Raw genomic sequence first — 7,107 nt, 5'->3', positions numbered from 1 at the left:
TTTTCGAAAACTAAGGACCTGCGCGGTTAGTGACGCAGACCCCGCCCGCTGAAGGTGGGCGAGACCTGTCCGCTAAGGGTGGACGCCCCGCCCGCTGGAGGTTAGCGAACCTGAATTCGTCTTTTCGATTTGGGACTCGCGTGGTACGTGCCGCGATCTTGCTCGATTGAGGTGGGCAAGGACCTATTTCATTTGTTCTTGTGATTTCTTTTGAGAATTTCTTTTTATTCATTCTTGTAAGAGCAAATTCTTTCGAGGGATGCTCGGATTTAGTTGCAACCTGAATGTGGGTTGACAACGTGCTTAGACGGACCATTGTCTCGTGGTCATCATCTTTCATGGTTTTGAGCTAGTCTTTACGGCTCAATTTTGCCACTACCTAGGTCCTTGATTAGGGGACTATGTATAAGAATCAACGGCGACCTTTGTCCTGAGGTCGTAATCCGGTTTTATCTTTTGAGATTATCCAAACACGGGGCTTCCTACAGCGTAGTCTGGGAATATTGTTTTAACTTTGCATACTCTCTTTTGAAATATATATTTTCTTTTGAGCCCCCAAGCACTCGTGCTTGACGGTCATTTCTTGTCAAAGAGGTTCCTTGGGGATACGCATTTTGTAAAGTCCTTGATCATTTTTGGGATCGTGCTCGTTAGTGCGAGCGATCTTTATAGTGGTGTGCTACTCTTAACAAAGCCGTGAGGTGCGACTTTCAGTAAAAAAATCGGCAATTTTCGAGTCGAATGGATACGGCAGGACCCTATAGAAGTTAGGGGTTCTTTTGGGCCTGGGCTCATTTTCGGCGCCCAGGCCTGGGCGTTAGAAATAATTCACGCCCAAGTGGGGCGTTGAAAATATTGTTTGGGCTGGTCTTTTGATGACACAGTTGGCCTCTTTTTCGTTCGTTTATTTCACTTGGAAATTCTACGTATTCTCTTGTCTTTTGTTTTTCTTTATTTTTGGAACGTAGAATTTTATTAGAGACCACAATGAGTTGAGTGATCGTGATGATTTCTCGAGAAGCCGTAGCCGATTGGTGGACTACGGTGTTTGTCGCTTTGGGGCGATTATTTAAAGGAACTTTCGCTCTTAAGGCGTACAGTTATTGCAATAGTTGGGCGAGTCTATATGACCCGAGGAACATACCTTGAGGCGTAAGACTTTGATCGCGTATATATATTTTTATTTTGCGACGGTCGTTTCGTAGCTTGGAGCCCCCAAGTATGCATGTTGGGGTGCTTCCTTTTGGCGTACGATTTTTGTAGGTTCTTTCGAGAAAGATGCCTTGGGGTCCCGCTCGTGTAGGTGCGAGCTATCCCTTCCGTGGTAGGTAATATTTTGCTACCTTTAATCCTTAATGCAGAAGTCGTGTGGCTTGCATTTTGAATTTGGGCGATAAGTAGTCTTTGCCTCATACTCTTGGTCGTGCCCGCATTAGTGCAATATGCCTTACTCTTTTTTTTTTAGACTTGTACCATGGGATGGTTGAACTTATGGCGCGACGTAGGCTTGTGTGGCCTAACAGCGTGTCTTAGAACATTCCTCCAGTTGTTGGGATATCATTATTTTTTTTTATTGGAGTACTTCATCACGCCTCGTTCAGGTGCTCGAATAAGTGTAGCACCTTCTGCGTGGGTGTGCACGGCTTATTACTTCGTTCGATGCGAGGATTCATAGATGTTTCTTTCTTGTTTTTATCCTTGATTTTTCTTTCTCTTTTTCTTTGGAACGACGTAGACTGTGTAACGGGCGCTTGTAGGGCGAGCGTTATGTGCAGTAGTTTGATCGGAGTTTTGGTGACTCGCGATTTTCAGTTACCCTTGTTAGTGGGGTGACTTTATATATTCTAAGTAGGGATGGCAATCATATCCGAATCCGAACCGAGTCCGACCCGATCCGAAGGAAAAAATCCGATCCGAATCCGAGAAAAAAAAGTCCGAATCCGAATCCGATTAAAAACATCCGAATCCGAATGGATATGGATCGGATATGGAGTCTGCTGAGAATCCGACCCGAATCCGACCCGAGTCCGACCCGAGTCCGACACGAGTCCGACCCGAGTCCGAATCCGATCCGAAATTATTTCAATCTCTATTATTTTCCTCTTATACATTTTTTAATGAGAAGTTCCAAATAATCTAATATATTTAATTAAAGCGGATATATTTGTAATTTATTAATTTATTATAAACTCACTAGATTTTGGCAAATGAGAAATAGGATTTCTAATTTATTTTATAATTAAAAAGAATAGAAGTTCTATGTAAGTAAAGCTAACGTATAAATGTTATTTGACACACACACATATATCAACATTCTATCATTCTATAACTTTTATTGTTGTTAGTATAATTTATTGCGTTTTACTAATTATGATTATTATACTATGTTGGTACTTCGGTGATCAAACATGATGTTTTATAAAAGCAATCTTCTCATCACTCTATATAAGTATTTATCATCTGTTTGGTACTACATGATACATAGTATTATGTAGACTTCGTTCTATTTGACTTACTTTGTCAGAACTTGTTATGTTCGTCTTTTTTCCACTTATTTTAGGAAAAATAAGTTCATATAAGATAATTTAAAGAAAAAATGAGAGTTAACCAAGAACAATTTATAACTAAAATAAGTTTTTTATAAGTTTTAATAAGTTCAGTTAAGTTTAGATAAGATGCGTTCAGAAAAAATAAGTGAAAAGCATGTGAATAGAACGCACCTTTACATTATTTGTACTTATTTGTGTGAGAAAATGGGTGAAAAAACTTATATTTTCTGATATTATCTTATCATAACTTATTTAAACTTGTTTTGTCTGATAGTATGCTTGAATTATAATCTCACAATTGATGCATGTTAAGTTGGTCGATCTGTAGTCCTCAATTGCCTCTAATTATCTGCGCTGCTAATCAAGGAGTATATAATCCACAGCTCATTTCTTTGTGACTACATTTTCCCCAAGTAAAATTCGTTTGCAATTAAAGAACAAATTTTCTAATCTTCGACCAAAACAAATTTTAACGACTAACTGATGAAAATATTTATTATCTGAATCTATCTAGTATGTAAAGAACAAATGGTGGTACCTAAAAGAGAAATCATCATCTTCTTCACTTGCGTGAGACAAGAAGAGAGGAAGTTGTACAAAATAAAAGAAATTGTTTTGTCCCACATTGGTAAAAAGTGAGGAAGGAGAGAAGGAAAGAGTTATAAATATAACTCTTTGAGTCTTAGAATGATATAAATCACATCTATTAGGCTTATATTTGGGCTTATTGATGTAATGAATGTCTGCATATCAATGTTGATGACCGAAAAAGTTCATCTACTCTTAACCTGGTGCCTTCACAACGCTAACAAAGAAATAGACAAAGACTCGAGAGGAGACTATGTTTGCGAAATTGATCATGTTCTCTGTTATAATCACAAATTCCCAATTACATAGTATTAATGTTTTGTGTCATTGTTCCTCTTTTTATCTTTGGCATTGGACATGTTTACTCCCAACAGATCAGCATTGGATTTTGATAGAGAAGGAAGGTAAGAAGAGAAAAAGTTATACAAAATCAAAGAATGTTGTTGTCCCACATTGGTTAAAAATGAGGGAGAAGATAAGGAATGAGTTATAAATATGTGAGAGTATAGTAAATCAATCAAAGAATTTTGTTGTCCCACATTGGTTAAAAATGAGGGAGAAGAGAAGGAATGAGTTATAAATATAACTCTTTGAGTGTGAGAGTATAGAAAATCACATCCATTGGGCTTATATTTGGGCTCATGAATGTATTTATTTTGGCAATAAACTTGTAGTGAGATTGGAACTCGAGTTGAGTTCAAACTCAAGTTCAAGGTTTTAAGCTTTTGACATTTGGATCGGATGATTCGGACCCTTTCGGAGGTCCGTTTGATCGGTTCGGATTCGGACCTCCTGTAAAGGAAAATGGATCGGAGTCGGATTTTAGAGTTTCGGAGTCGGATTCGGATTCTGATGCAAATCCGGGGTCCGAATTTTATATGGATCGGATATGGAGTTTACTACCTCCGATCCGAGTCCGATCCATTGCCATTCCTAATTCTAAGTAGCGCTTAGAATTTGGGAGGGGTTGTAGCCATTCTAAGGTTCGTTTTACACGATCAAACCTTAGGATTGTGCCCCTATGACGTGTGTATAGCATTAGCGTCGATAATTTGCGATAAAATCATCATTTCGAGCATTTTTAGAGTGTTTTTTAAGCCCCCAATTGTAGCTACGGGATTGGCTTGGTGCTATAATGCTTGGCATACGTTTTTATGCATTCATGGTGACATGGATCATGAATAGTTTGAACCAGACTCGTTTAGTGCGAGGCACGTTCGAGTAGTGATTTGCTACTTCTCTTGTAAATGTCGTATTGTGCGACATTGCCATGGTCAAGGTAGTCACATGTTGAAGTGTGCCTTGACCAAAAGCTAGTTTCCTTTTACCCATAATCATATTTAGAAATATCTTTGACTCACTTGCAACATCGAGATAAATGCATACTTAGCTTAAACCAATGACACTTTATTATGTTCGAAGAAGTCTTTGAAAATTATTTGAAATTCGAGTCCTACTGTGTACAATCCGAGGTGTCCTAAGTAAGTTGACTTATAGAAGGGTTCATACAGGATTACATGAGTGAATCAAAATACTGTTACGATTTTCGGAATGCTGTCTAAGGATTTGCTGGAAGCCAGGGTGCAGGCGTCAAGATATTACTTGTGCCCGTGTGGCACATGCTTTAGGCTTTTAGGGCCATCATTTCCAGATTTGCGGGAATATAAACCACTTTCAAATTGACTTAGATTTACTTGGTGTATGTCTGCACAAAAGATCAAGGTATACTTAGTTCTTTCATTTCAATTTTTAGCCCCCAGTTGCTATTATGTCTTCTCATTAATGATGCTTTCAGATTTCGATTTTTGATGCCCGTGTCATATGTCTGATTAGGGTGATCCTTGGTTAAGTGCCAAGTCCTATTGACAATGTCTGATTTTTTCAAAGGGGATTCGCAAGCATTTGAATTACCATGAACGGGTGCCCTGAGTTCGAAGGAACGATGGGGCGATGCCATAGAAAAATCCTCTTTATTGCAAGCTTACTGCGTTTACTACTTGTTGGCGATTATGACTGTGTCTTGTGGTGAAAGAAGTTCTTTAAGTGAGTTACTTTGCTTTAGGGAGGGTCAAGTCGAGTACTTTAGAGGTCATGGACGCTCGCGCTAGCCCCCATTCAATTTAGGCAAAGCGATTTTTTGAGTATTGGCTAAGTGCCTAGGAGTGTGAGTGCTCCTTCTGGCAAGGGTACGTGCCCTTATTATTTTTCGATGTGTGCTCATTTTGGCATCTTAATGACTTAGATTCTTCCTTTGACTTAAATTTTTCTTTCGATTTGGATTGCAAGTAATTAAATTTCAATAAGGGACTCTATTTTTTATTCTTGTTATTCTTTAGGCTTTAACATTTTTGCAAATTGGTTGGACCGAATCATGGATTGCCTACATATCCGCCTTAAATAGATTTAATTTGGAATCAGGTCTTGCGTAGTTCTTAGCCAGAAAATGGTTTCTTAGAATGCCGATTTTAAACAAGTACGTTCGAGTGGAATCGTAATGTTTGAAATAGGGTGAAATAAGTGTACGAAAATTTTGGAGCTCGCGTATTTTGCGTATTTTATATGATCTTCTACCCCCCAAGTGTTCGTTATTCTTCCGCATGTATATAGGAAAATATACGAACACTTTTAGGAATTGGAAGTTGAAAAGTGATAAGCAAGAACGGCGCCCAGGGCTGGGCGTTATTATTTTTGGCGCCCAGGTCTGGTCGTTGAAAACGTGTTCTGGGTTGCCTTTTTGTGCTGCTCCTTTTTGTTTTGTGCCAAATATTTGTGAATTTTTTTTGTGCGCTAAATGCTTTTTTTTAGACGAACTTTAAAGGCGCTTTGCAAAGTTTATTTTTTATTTTTATTTTTATTTTTATTTATTTATTTTTTAACGTTAAGCGTAGAATGTACTTTTCATTTGTCTTTTTTTTATTCATGACTCAAGACGGCTTGAAAGATGGGTTGAATGAGATAGGATAATTTGTATAGGTGTTAGTCAAGCATGAGGATTGGAAAGGGTAGAAGATCGTAGAACTTTATGTAGTTTTTGTGGTATGATTTGGATTGGTTGACTCAATTCTTTTCCTTCGTTTACTTGGGTAAATTTCGCACTTTGGGAGGTACGGGCAAAGTATTTCATGGCTCGCTCTTTTCGCTCTCCCTTTTCTCTTTCTCTTTTTTCTTTTTTTTGCTTGGGATTTCCCCCCCCCCCCCCTTTTTATTTGGGCTAAAAGGTAGATGGTTACGGTCTTTGAGTCACGAGGCTAGACTGAGTGAGCCTCGTTTGGTAGGCCTATAGTGGACCTTTAATTTTAGTAGGCCTAGGGTGGACCTTTAAATTGTCTTACTTTGCAAGCGTATTTAGTCGATTCTTAAAATGTGCAAATAGCGTAGATTCAAAATGTTGTTTTTACTTTATTAAAATTTAACGAAAGAATTACATCGAAAATAATTTTTTGCGTCTTTTCAGATTCCAGTTTCCGGGATTTAATTGGAAGTTGTGATTTAGACTCGAACTTTCATTAATTTTTCTGATTATGACCCGTGTATGAATACAAGGAGGTGGCCTGGACTCAAAATAATGACGTGGCGTAAGCCTATAATACTTGACCAAGCGACTTTCAGACTTTGGCTAATTGGACCATAACTTTTGTTGGTTGACACTTTAGATTTTAACCCTTGGGTGTTCATTTGTCATGCGCCATTTTGCTTAATGTTGGCAAGGTAGTTAGTTGGGGAGATCGAATTTTCATTTTTGCAAGACTAGAATCATTAGTGCGGCTTCCCTCTTAGTGTGTATTGCTTTACCCCAATGGTAGCCTTATGGCATGCCGATTTGGGTATTTTCATGGTTCGTCATGTTGCATTCATGGAAAATCTTTTAGTCCGTACATAGGAGTATTTCAAGAAGCGAGTGGCTCGAGAGGACTATGATAGTCGTGACCCAATGTGATCATAAGCCTTGAGGCCCTTAATTTTTATTTTT

The sequence above is a fragment of the Spinacia oleracea genome, chromosome 5 (genome assembly GCF_020520425.1).
Source record: "Spinacia oleracea cultivar Varoflay chromosome 5, BTI_SOV_V1, whole genome shotgun sequence".
Taxonomy (NCBI): Eukaryota; Viridiplantae; Streptophyta; class Magnoliopsida; order Caryophyllales; family Amaranthaceae; genus Spinacia; species Spinacia oleracea.
Note: the sequence above shows the minus strand (reverse complement) of the source record.